Genomic DNA, 14,165 nt, shown 5'->3' on the forward strand with positions numbered 1-14,165 from the left:
CGTCAGCAGGGAGCAGGACAATGTAAAGGGGTGCCGAGTGGACTGCCAAAATGTAATTAAAACAGGTCAAATACCTCTCATGGCGCGCAGGTGCAGAACCAGGGCTCGTCAGCCCGATAGCTCATGGGAGCCGTAATAATTTGAATACAAGTTGGTCGCACACTGCTCGTCACACCAGCAAGTTGCCCCAAAGGACTGTGGTGAATGTAGTGGCGACGGCGGGTACGCCTATGCCACGATGTGTAAAAGGAAAACAGTATGTGTTGCATTTAGCCATCCCTGGACACGTGTTTCGAGGTAGTTGCCTCTCGTCAGCAGGGAGTAGGACAATGTAAAGGGGTGCCGAGTGGACTGCCAAAATGTAATTAAAACAGGTCAAATACCTCTCATGGCGCGCAGGTGCAGAACCAGGGCTCGTCAGCCCACTCGGCACCCCTTTACATTGTCCTGCTCCCTGCTGACGAGAGGCAACTACCTTTGGGGCAACTTGCTGGTGTGACGAGCAGTGTGCGACCAACTTGTGTTCAAATTATTATTATTGAGCTATCGGGCTGACGAGCCCTGGTTCTGCACCTGCGCGCCATGAGAGGTATTGACCTGTTTTAATTACATTTTGGCAGTCCACTCGGCACCCCTTTACATTGTCCTGCTCCCTGCTGACGAGAGGCAACTACCTCGAAACACGTGTCCAGGGATGGCTAAATGCAACACATACTGTTTTCCTTTTACACATCGTGGCATAGGCGTACCCGCCGTCGCCACTACATTCACCACAGTCCTTTGGGGCAACTTGCTGGTGTGACGAGCAGTGTGCGACCAACTTGTGTTCAAATTAGTAAACGATGTAATGTAATTCCTTTAAAGTTGTTTGCTGCCAATCCAGCTGGAGCAGTTACAACACAAGACAAATGTGAGTCAGTTATTTTCCGTAGATAAGTGGTCAAAGACCGCTGATATACATTCAGATAGGTTGAAATTATGTGCATGTGCATTCTTTCTTTTCATGAAGAAAACCATGGTCGATCTGCTGTTTCACTTGCTGATATATTTCTTTCTGTTCATTATTTAGTTGTTCTTCCAAGATTCCCAAGTCCATCATATCTTCTTGAGCTCGATGCATTGCTGTTTCCACTTCACTCATGGCGATGGCTGCTTCATTTTCAAGAATCGGTTGTCCTAGTAGGATCCTGACTCAGTGGAGCAGAACTTTGACTATCTTGAGAACTATCTCTAGCAAACTCAGCTGCAATAGTAGCTTCTTGATTGATTTCTTCATTCAACATTTTCAGATAATTTGCAAAAGCTGTGCATTCAATGCTATCTTTACATGCATTGAAAGAATCTTCATAGCACTCAAAATCTCCAAGTAATTCTAGTTCTGCACGCCAAGGTTTGAAGAGTTGCAAAAGTGCTAAATAGTAAAATTCTCTTTTATCAGGAGTATCACAACTCAGTTTCCTGCGATTAATCAGATTTCCTTTACTATGTTTCACCAAACATCCTTCTGAGCCAATCACTGCATATTTTCCTTCATGTATGTTTTCTGTAGTATTTTTCCTAAAACTGTAAAATTGCAGCACTTCATAGAGACATATGTTCTCAAAATGACGACTTCTATTTGGATAGTATGTATCCAACATGTTTGTTTTGAGAATATCTGTACTTCCCGGTTCATTTATTGCTAAATATTCAATTTCTTGTATAGGTTTAAGTACTCGATTTCACGTTGCCGCAAGACCTAGACTCGCCCAAATGATGCTTCTTGAATATAAACTTGCAGATGACAGCCGATCCGAGCATTCGTACGCTCCAATCTCTCGATGGGATAACATCTTCAAACTAAAACTATGCAATTTCTTACTAAGACTCTTCTTGTGAGAAATTTCTTCCCACATTTCTTTTCTGATTTTGTTATGTATGATGTTACATACCGAGCCACAGCAATGGAATTATCCACAACATACTGGATATCCATATTGGAATTCCACATTGACAATATACCTGGATTATAATCATTAATATACTTTGATTTTTCACTTCTTTTTAAATTATAAGTATTTTTGGGTGATTTTCTAGTGATGGTATGTCTCACTGCTGACATGAAACTGTTCACTCTTCCTTTGGATATTACTGGACGTGGAAATCCAAAACAACATTTGGTATAAAACTTTTCCTTCGATTTGTATTTCCGTCTACAGTATTTCCCACATCGATGACTTTGGAATTGTAACACTTGTTGCCTTAAGGTGTTTTCTTCTGTTTTTTTTAGGTATAGCACATGTTACATAATCTTCAACAAAAGATGAAACAGTGTCATCCGAATCAGTTCCAAATTTGGGTGCATCCTTGATCCATAAAAGCATATGTATATGAGGAGTACCTCTAGCTTGATACTTCTTTCTCCCAAAAAATCAATATCTTCTCCAAGAGGAGGATTCTTTTTGTTGTAGATAAAAGACATCATAGCTTCAAACCTATGATTGAAATATCTGAATACATTTACAGGATCCAAAGAACACAATTCTCCAGGAGTCTTGAATTCAATGTTTTTAATATTTGAATTTGCCTCTTGAAGAAATTGAAGTAAATCATCCCATGCGTATTCAGCACAGCTTAGGGTAACAAACCACGTTGGAGTTCCTAAATTCCTTAGCATGCATTTAAGTTCTCCATGACGACGATACCAATACTCATTAGTACCACACTGACATGCCATCAAATTAATCAGTTGAGATTCTAAATGATCATCTCTCTGATGTACTTTTTCCATAAATTCCTTTGCAGAAACATTTCAAAGATGTACTCCTGTTTTTAATATGTGGTTTACTGCATATGAAAGTCCAGACAAGTGATTCTCAAACAAAAGATGAAATATATATGGGATACATTGTCGAAATCTAGGATCTTCTACATACAATCTTGTTGTCCGATATTCTGATGCAGGAATCTGTATTGATCGCCTGTCATATCGTCCACCTTTTCCAGTTGGGAACAGCTGGGGAAAGCAACGAAGTTTCAAATATTTTTCCCAAACACTCAAGGGATTCCCCTTCGCTTTCTTCATTTGGAATAATTCAATAGTATTCCCCAACACTTCTTTAGAATGTAAAGGATGTACACTATAATGTTCATATATTTCTTCACTTTTGGAAATGTCCACTTTCTCAATTTGACCACTTGACATTTCAGTAACATCTCCTGAAAGTATTTCTTCTTCTTCCACAAACACATTCTGTAGTAATCATTGTTTTTTATAAGATACAATGTTGCCTTTTGCACTTTCCTGACATCCACTAATTCCTGCCAGATTTTCTTACTCTTAGGGGCCGATTCCGATCCGGGTCAGAAGGGCACCGAACGTGATCCGGCTGGAAAAACTACGAGCTGTACGCGTGTTTTCCGCCCGACTTGTACAGCTGTACGAGCGAGCAAGTACGATGCGAGCTACGTGAAATTCATCGACCGAGTCGTTTCCGGGTCCAAACCGCTCCGTACGTCTCAGTCGTAAGCTAACCGTGGCGTGCAATGGATGCGATTTACGACCAAGCCAGTACGATACACATGTCGGACAGCCTGTGCGAGTCGGAGTGTCCGGCTCGCAAAACGTCCGGGTGGTTGCCTTTGGGGGTCCGCGTCGGACCCCCTGTCACCCGCAGCCCTACTACTCAGACACAGGGGGAGACCCAAGGGTCCCCCCAACACAGGCATGTACGGTGTGGATGGCACCAATGCGTACCCACTGTAGGGGTGCCCTTGCACGAGACGTACCCATTCAATCAATGGGAGCCCATGTACGCGTCGTACGACCGGCTCCCATTGACTTCTATGGGAGTCCGACCAAACTGAGTCCGGAAGCATATGGCCGCATCGTACTCGCTCAGTCAGACGGCAGGACTCCGGCTCAGTCGGAAAACACTCCGGATCCGGCTCGGTCGGAGTGCTTTCCGACCCGGATCGGAATTGGCACTTTAGTAGGAACATCATTCACTAGAATAATTAATGGTTCACTTTCTTCTTTCTGTACACCAATTGTTTCAATATTTATCTTTAAATCTAGAGGTAAATATACAACTCTTCCTTTTAATCCTCTCTGTAAATCTGTGGGAGGCAATTTACCTGTTTTAGGCTTTATACGAACAATAGCCTGAAACGGGTGCACAGACTGAATTAGAATAGACTCATACGTGTTTAAAACCATCAGTTCTTGAGGAATAGCTACCAACTCCAAATCATTATGGACAGCTCTTCCTGGCATTTTATTATCGTCTAATTTGTTATAACAATATTTACATATACGTTGATTAGTACCTAAATCAAAGCAATCCTCTACCAACAAATAAGTTGCAAATTCCTTACACTTATCATTATTTTCTTTTTCACTTTTTAAATACAGATCAACAGTCCTAATCTGATTCTTATAGTGAGTTTGTCGACAACAATTACAAGTATAATTTGGCCTTTCACATGAAATTACCTTAAACATTGTAATTTCTTCTTCAAATGTCTCTGTACTAATCTTTTCCACGTTTTCTTCAACGCCTACTTCTATCAATATCTCACTTTGTCTACTCTCATCTTCAGGACCAAAGTAACACAACTCTATTTCATCACAAACTTTTTTTACATCTGATACTGAGCCATGCACAAGAGCACTGTTTAATTCATTTTAAAATATTGCTGGACTTTTTGCGTATTACAATCTTCTGACAAACTTTCGCATTTGAGAATGATTTACTGCTAACATTCTAAAATGATGAAAAACACTTTGACATACTTTTCTAGAAAGACAAGCCAGAGAATGACCTTGCAAACTAGTATTTCTTCTCACTTTGCAAGAATGTAGTCCTTGCAACATCTTAATCTTTTAAGACTTTTTTTTACTATACTCTCGTAAGAAATTCCGTAAAATATCAATAGATTCCTGACGTATACTGCATATGCTACTACAATCCCAAGTATACACTGGGGCTTTAGTACGTCCCCTAGGAATTTCATCAGCTACCACTTCTTCTACATATCGAGGAACCATTTTTTCTTTTTCAATTGGACAACCATTTTTAACCTCATAAGCACTACCAGTGGTATCAACTGCATACAATAATGAATTGGTTTGAAAATAGCTCTCTTCTTTAAAAAAAGGCTCTGAACTTGAACTGTGTTTCCATTCACCCAAAAAAATCACAAAAGTTAGTTCTGTTAATTGCTCTCTTCCTTTTACTTTTGGCCTTCATAAAACGTATTGGCTTATCTAATGACCGAATTCTGTTTAATACTAAAATGAATAATTTTCTTTTTAATTCAAAAGACTTTTCAACAATAGTTTCAATCTGTGTTTTCTTTTTTATAAAATGCTGATTTTTTTTAGATTTCCTCACATCTTTCAACAAATTAAAGAAAACTCTATTATAAAACATTGTTTTCCTTATTTCAGTAAATTGATTCTTTCTCCTTTTACTATATATTTTTTCTTGAAAACATAATTTCCCATTAATTTCTCCTTTTTTCTTGTTATTGTTCTTTCTTCTTGAGGCATTCTTTCTACTTTCCACATTGTGCACACTGTTTCTAGCCTTTGAAAGTTTTTTAATAAATTCTTTTGCTCTCTTACCGCAAGATGTTTTTTTTCCCACATGTTGTTCTTCATGGAAATGTTGTTTTCTTCAAATAATACTCATTTTTCTGTTGATTCCTTCTTTCTGTATTTTGGGTCATGGTGAGTTTTTTTGTAATGATGATGAACACTGTCTGTATTTAAAAAAAAAATATTATTAAAATAAATCTATAGAATATTTTATTGTATTATTAAACAAATATCTTCTACATAAAAAATATTTATATGCTTTGTTTAGAAATCACTACCCTTTACTGCAATACAGAGGTAGTAATTTGAAAAATGAAGGACTAAATACGTAGTGTTTATGTGTTTAGAGGACTGCATGAATACTGGATAGATGATTGTAATAGTGATGTATTAGTACCAGGGTCATTGCATGAGTACATAAATACTGACTGAATGATTAGAGTACTGCAACACAAGAGAATGGTAAATTCATAAATCCCTAGGTTTTGGTACAGTGATTACATAAAGACATGGTTCTGTCAAGATGATTGCAGGAGTGGACAGAGAGTGACAGTATAGTTGGAGCACTGCATAAATACTACCTGGGTTATTCCAAGACTGAATGAGTAGTCTTCATGGGGTTAGGGTACTCCATACATTGCGAATATTTGACTGTAACACTGCATGTGTTAATGCCTGAGTTATTGTACAACTGCATAGGTAGTGACTGGATAGTTAGAGTGCTGGTAGTTGACAGCAGGGAGACTTTATAAGTGAATGTGTGTTGGCACAGAAATTAGATAAGGACACGCTGCTGTCAGGATGATTGCAGGAGTGAACAGACAGTGACAGTCTGATTGGGGCACCAAATGAATACTACCAGGCTTATTGCAAGGGTGAAACAGTACTCTGCTGGGGGTTAGGGTGCTGCATAGATTGTGCACATTTCACTGTACCACTGTGTATCTTAATACCTAAGTCATTCTACAAGTGCATGGATACAGAGTGGATAGTTAGAGTACTGGTAGTTGACAGCAGGGAGAGTTTATAAGTGCTTGTGTGTTGGCACAGAGATTAAATAAGGACATGCTTCTGTTAGGATGATTGCAGGAGTGGACAGAGACTGACAGTCTGATTGGGGCACTACATGAATACTACCTGGCTAATTGCAAGGGTGAATCTGTAATCTGCAGGGTGTTAGCGGACTACATCGATTGTGCACATATGACTGTAGTACTGTGTGTCTTAGTGCCTCACTTATTGTACAAGTGAATAGATAGTGACTGGATAGTTAGAGTGCTGGTAGTTGACAGGAGAGAGAGTTTATAAGTGGTTATGTTTTGGCACATAGATTACATAAGTACCTGGTTCTGTTAGGATGATTGCAGGAGTGGAAAGAGAGTGACAGTCTGAATGGGACACTGTATGAATACTACCTGGCTTACTACAAGAGTGAATCAGTAGTCTGCTGGGGTTTAGGGGCCTGCATAGATTGTGCACATTTGATTGTAGCACTGATGTGTCTTAATGCCTGAGTTATTCTACAAGTGCATGGATACTGAGTGGATAGTTAGAGTACTGGTAGTAGACAGTAGGGAGAGTTTATAAGTGCTTGTGTTTTGGCACAGAGATCAGATAAGTTCATGCTTCTGTCAGGATGATTGCAGGAGTGGACAGAGACTGACAGTCTGATTGGGGCACTACATGAATACTACCTGGCTTATTACAAGGGTGTATCAGTAGTCTGCAGGGGGTTAGTGGACTACATAGATTGCGCTCAGATGACTGTAGTACTGTGTGTCTTAGTGCCTCACTTATTGTACAAGTGAATAGATAGTGACTGGATAGTTAGAGTGCTGGTAGTTGAGAGGAGAGAGAGTTTATAAGTGCTTGTGTGTTGGCACAGAGATTAAATAAGGACATGCTTCTGTTAGGATGATTGCAGGAGTGGACAGAGACTGACAGTCTGATTGGGGCACTACATGAATACTACCTGGCTTATTGCAAGGGTGAATCTGTAGTCTGCAGGGTGTTAGCGGACTACATCGATTGTGCACATATGACTGTAGTACTGTGTGTCTTAGTGCCTCACTTATTGTACAAGTGAATAGATAGTGACTGGATAGTTAGAGTGCTGGTAGTTGACAGGAGAGAGAGTTTATAAGTGGTTATGTTTTGGCACATAGATTACATAAGTACCTGGTTCTGTTAGGATGATTGCAGGAGTGGAAAGAGAGTGACAGTCTGATTGGGACACTGTATGAATACTACCTGGCTTACTACAAGAGTGAATCAGTAGTCTGCTGAGGTTTAGGGGCCTGCATAGATTGTGCACATTTGATTGTAGCACTGATGTGTCTTAATGCCTGAGTTATTCTACAAGTGCATGGATACTGAGTGGATAGTTAGAGTACTGGTAGTAGACAGTAGGGAGAGTTTATAAGTGCTTGTGTTTTGGCACAGAGATCAGATAAGTTCATGCTTCTGTCAGGATGATTGCAGGAGTGGACAGAGACTGACAGTCTGATTGGGGCACTACATGAATACTACCTGGCTTATTACAAGGGTGTATCAGTAGTCTGCAGGGGGTTAGTGGACTACATAGATTGCGCTCAGATGACTGTAGTACTGTGTGTCTTAGTGCCTCACTTATTGTACAAGTGAATAGATAGTGACTGGATAGTTAGAGTGCTGGTGGTTGACAGGAGAGAGAGTTTATAAGTGGCTATGTTTTGGCACATAGATAACATAAGGACATGGTTCTGTCAAGATAAATGCAGGAGTGGACAGACTGACAGTCTGATTGGGGCACTACATGAATACTACCTGGCTTGTTATTACAAGGGTGAATCAGTAGTCTGCAGGGGGTTAGTGGACTACATAGATTGCACTCATATGACTGTACTACTGTGTGTCTTAGTGCCTCAGTTATTGTACGAGTGAATGGATAGTGGCTGGATAGTTAGAGTGTTGGTGGTTGACAGGAGAGAGAGTTTATAAGTGGTTATGTTTTGGCACATAGATTACATAAGGACATGGTTCTGTTAGGATGATTGCAGGAGTGGACAGAGAGTGACAGTCTGATTGGGACACTGCATGAATACTACCTAGTTTACTACAAGAGTGAATCAGTAGTTTGCTGGGGTTTAGGGGCCTGCATAGATTGTGCACATTTGATTGTAGCACTGCGTGTCTTAATGCCTGAGTCATTCTACAAGTGCATGGATACTGAGTGGATAGTTAGAGTGGTGGTAGTTGACAGCAGGGAGAGTTTATAAGTGGTTATGTTTTGGCACATAGATTACATATGGACATGCTTCTGTCAGGATGATTGCAGGAGTGAACAGAGAGTTACAGTCTGATTGGGGCACCAAATGAACACTACCTGACTTATTGCAAGGGTGAATCAGTACTCTGGTGTGGTTAGGGGCCTGCATACATTGCACACATTTGACTGTAACACTGCGTGTCCTAATACCTGAGTCATTCTACAAGTGCATGTATACTGAGTGGATAGTTAGAATGGTGGTAGTTGACAGTAGGGAGAGTTTATAAGTGCTTGTGTGTTGGTACAGAGATTAGATAAGGACATGCTTCTGTCATGATGATTGTAGGAGTGAACAGAGAGTCACAGTCTGATTGGGGCACCAAATGAATACTACCTGGCTTAATGCAAGGGTGAATCAGTTATCTGCTGGTGGTTAGGGGTCTGCATACTTTGCGCACATTTGACTGTAGCACTGCGTGTCTTAATGCCTGAGTCATTCTACAAGTGCATGGATGCTGAGTGGATAGTTAGAGTGCTGGTAGTTGACAGCAGGGAGAGTTTATAAGTGCTTGTGTTTTGCTACAGAGATTAGGTAAGGACATAATTTTTTCGGAGCACATAATTTCAATAATCATCCAAATTATGGTTTATCCAACACACAAGAACGAATAGTCAGTTGGGCTCTTGCTCTTCTTTTAATGTTCCTCCAATCCCATAAGCCAACGCGTTTCGCCGTGGTAGGATTAACCTACGGCTTCATCAGGGCTGGAAGTAATACAGAGTATGTAATTGTAATCATAGTGTATAGTACATTACATAAAAAACCATAGAGCCCACACTTTGTGACAGCCAAATGCTCAAAACTATTTGATCCGATGCAATACATTATAGCATAAATATTTATGAGTACACAACGCATTCATAGTAAAAAATCAAGGAGGATTTGAAATTCATCCAGTTCTCCAGTGAAATGTGACCAAACTGTCAGTTGCTCACACCACTATCAAAGTGTCAATTATATCTATTACACCCGTGCAAAAAATATTAAACTACGCCATCCGACGTAAGTACCTCAAAGTTCCCTTGGATGTGTTCTAGAAAAATATGTAAATAAAATCCTTATAACTATAGATATTATGAGGCAAATGGGTTCACTCGCTTTGAATATTTAATCATTAGTAACAACATTGTTGGTTTTCATTAAGGAGCCATACCTTATCGTGAACAGAGAGTCACAGTCTGATTGGGGCACCAAATGAATACTACTTGACTGATTGCAAGGGTGAATCAGTACTCTGCTGGGGGTTAGGGGTCTGCATACATTGCGCACATTTGACTGTAGCACTGCGTGTCTTAATGCCTTAGTCATTCTACAAGTGCATGAATACTGAGTGGATAGTTAGAGTGCTGGTAGTTGACAGCTGGGAGAGTTTATAAGTGCTTCTGTTTTGATACAGTCATTAGATAAGGACACGGTTCTGTCAGGATAATTGCAGGAGTGGGCAGAGACTGACAGTCTGATTGGGGCACTACATGAATACTACCTAGCATATTAGAAGGGTGAATCAGTACTCTGCTGGGGGTTACAGGCCTGAATAGATTATGCAGATTTGACTGTAGCACTGCTTGTCTTAATGCCAGAGTCTTTCTACAAGTGCATGGATACTGAGTGGATAGTTAGAGTTGTGGTAGTTGACAGCAGGGAGAGTATATAAGTGCTTGTGTGTTGGCACAGAGATTAGATAAGGACATGCTTCTGTCATGATGATTGTAGGAGTGAACAGAGAGTCACAGTCGGATTGGGGCACCAATTGAATACTACCTGGCTTAATGCAAGGGTGAATCAGTACTCTGCTGGGGGTTAGGGGTCTGCATACTTTGCGCACATTTGATTGTAGCACTGCGTGTCTTAATGCCTGAGTCATTCTACAAGTGCATGGATACTGAGTGGATAGTTAGAGTGCTGGTAGTTGACAGCAGGGAGAGTTTATAAGTGCTTGTGTTTTGCTACAGAGGTTAGGTAAGGACATAATTTTTTCGGAGCACATAATTTCAATAATCATCCAAATTATGGTTTATCCAACACACAAGAACGAATAGTCAGTTGGGCTCTTGCTCTTCTTTTAATGTTCCTCCAATCCCATAAGCCAACGCGTTTCGCCGTGGTAGGATTAACCTACGGCTTCATCAGGGCTGGAAGTAATACAGAGTATGTAATTGTAATCATAGTGTATAGTACATTACATAAAAAACCATAGAGCCCACACTTTGTGAAAGCCAAATGCTCAAAACTATTTGATCCGATGCAATACATTATAGCATAAATATTTATGAGTACACAACGCATTCATAGTAAAAAATCAAGGAGGATTTGAAATTCATACAGTTCTCCAGTGAAATGTGACCAAACTGTCAGTTGCTCACACCACTATCAAAGTGTAAATTATATCTATTACACCCGTGCAAAAAATATTAAACTACGCCATCCGACGTAAGTACCTCAAAGTTCCCTTGGATGTGTTCTAGAAAAATATGTAAATAAAATCCTTATAACTATAGATATTATGAGGCAAATGGGTTCACTCGCTTTGAATATTTAATCATTAGTAACAACATTGTTGGTTTTTATTAAGGAGCCATACCTTATCGTGAACAGAGAGTCACAGTCTGATTGGGGCACCAAATGAATACTACTTGACTTATTGCAAGGGTGAATCAGTACTCTGCTGGGGGTTAGGGGTCTGCATACATTGCGCACATTTGACTGTAGCACTGCGTGTCTTAATGCCTTAGTCATTCTACAAGTGCATGAATACTGAGTGGATAGTTAGAGTGCTGGTAGTTGACAGCTGGGAGAGTTTATAAGTGCTTGTGTGTTGGCACAGAGATTAGATAAGGACTTGCTTCTGTCAGGATGACTGCAGGAGTGGACAGAGAGTCACAGTCGGATTGGGGCACCAAATTAATACTACCTGGCTTATTGCATGGGTAAACCAGAACTCTGCTGGGGGTTAGAGGCCTGCATACATTGTGCACATTTGACTGTAGCACTGCGTGTCTTAATGCCTGAGTCATTCTACAAGTGCATGGATACTGAGTGGATAGTTAGAGTTGTGGTAGTTGACAGCAGGGAGAGTATATAAGTGCTTGTGTGTTGGCACAGAGATTAGATAAGGACTTGCTTCTGTCAGGATGACTGCAGAAGTGAACAGAGAGTCACAGTCGGATTGGGGCACCACATGAATACTACCTGGCTTATTGCAAGGGTGAACCAGAAGTCTGCTGGGGGTTAGGGGCCTGCATACATTGTGCACATTTGACTGTAGCACTGCGTGTCTTAATGCCTGAGTCATTCTACAAGTGCATGGATACTGAGTGGATATTTAGAGTGGTGGTAGTTGACAGCAAGGAGAGTTTATAAAAACTTGTGTGTTGGCACAGAGATTAGTCAGGACATACTTCTATAAGCATGATTTCAGGAGTGGACAGAGAGTGACAGTCTGATTGGGGCACTACATGAATACTACCTGGCTTATTGCAAGGGTGAATCAGTAGTCTGCTGAGGGTAAGAGGCCTGCATAGATTTGGCACATTTGAGTGTAGCACTGCGTGTCTTAATGCCTGAGGCATTGTACAGCTGTATGGACAGTGACTGAATAGTGAGAGTTCTGGTAGTTGACCGGACGGTGAGTTTTTAAGTGCTTGTGTTTTGGCACAGAGAGTAGATACGGACATGGTTCCGTCAGGATGATAGGAGGAGTGGACAGGAAGTGACAGTGTGATTGCTGATCTGGCTACTGCATGGATTTTTGCAGGAGTGAATCAGTAGTGTGCAGGGGGTTAGGGGACTGCATAGATACTTACATACTAACTACAAAATTAGATATTCTAGGGCCACACAATCACTTCTCATGCAATTATTAAATCACATTTTCACTACCTTTGCAGTCCTCTAATGTATCAGGTACCTCTCATTAATTCAATAAATATACATACAAGTATATAAATACAATTTAAACAAATACCTGGCCCATGACATACTATCTACTCAAGGAGATAACTACTACATACCAGAAAGAATGAAATGTACTGACTTTCTTTTGAGCTACATATTGTCCATCAAATCTAGAAATATGCAACATCATCAAACTGTACCTCTCAACAGACTTAATGAAGAAGAGTAATAAAGAACACTTTTTTAATGAGGATTTTTAAAACTACACAATCTGCACAAACTAATAACAGAATCATTATTATTACCACCTTATATGATCAACTTGCGAGCAGCACAATTGTACCTCCTTTTTTCCAAACTATCTATAATAATACAATATTTTTAAACTATACATTTTTACACAGAATTAATAATCATGCATAATAAACTATACCTTATATGAATATTTTAGAAAATACACCTTCTTAGTACATATTTAACCAATTAATAGTAAATAAGAGCCTTCATTCAACTATACCTTTCAACACCAACACACTAAAAAATATATATATTACTGTACATAAAGATTTTTAAACAAGATTCAAGTACAATAAAAATAATCCCAATATACGTCTCTGCATTTAATAATATATTTCAAACAACACAGTTTCATAAAATTGTCAAATCTTTTTTAAATAACCCTCAAAAATATGTAACTCACCTATTTAAAAGATTTGTTGAATGCAAAATCTCACACACTCAGTCAGGGTTTTCTTTTTCACACAGAGAATGTAGATCAACACACTCTGCAAGGTTGAACCAGTATTGGCAAACTTTCCCTCTATTTTTCCATACATATAGACATAAGCAACAAATGGCATTGCTTCCCAGTGTTTTTCAAATTGAAAAATAATTTCCATTGGTCATAGAGAATAATACTTTTCAACTGACATCTTCACCCCTTGCCCTTAACATCAGTTTCCATAGCAACAGGTCATGCAACCTTCAACTTAGCTTCCAGGTCACAAGTACATCACACAATGTTGCAAATGACAACAGCAGGTGTGGTTGGCTGTGCAAAGCATGCCCTTATCCTTTCTGCTGTACCTTTCAAACATTTCAAAATAACCAATAAGAAACATGCTTTCTAAACAAAGTAAAATGCACCCTATATTAGAATGTAAAGTGTTCTTAAACAGCCAATCAAATCTCTACTTTCTTAAAAAGAGCATCTTGTCCACCATTTTAGATAGATTTCATTCTACCACCTGCCTACCTCAGGTAGAGACATCTTCTGATTACCTACAGAGATCCCTTTAAGATGCGTTCAGTGTGGATTGTTGGGCACAGCTATGTTTTCTGGTGCAAAAGGTATGCTGAATGCAGAGGTATTGACAAAGACC

Source organism: Triturus cristatus, chromosome 2_1, assembly GCF_964204655.1.
Source record: "Triturus cristatus chromosome 2_1, aTriCri1.1, whole genome shotgun sequence".
Classification (NCBI taxonomy): Eukaryota; Metazoa; Chordata; class Amphibia; order Caudata; family Salamandridae; genus Triturus; species Triturus cristatus.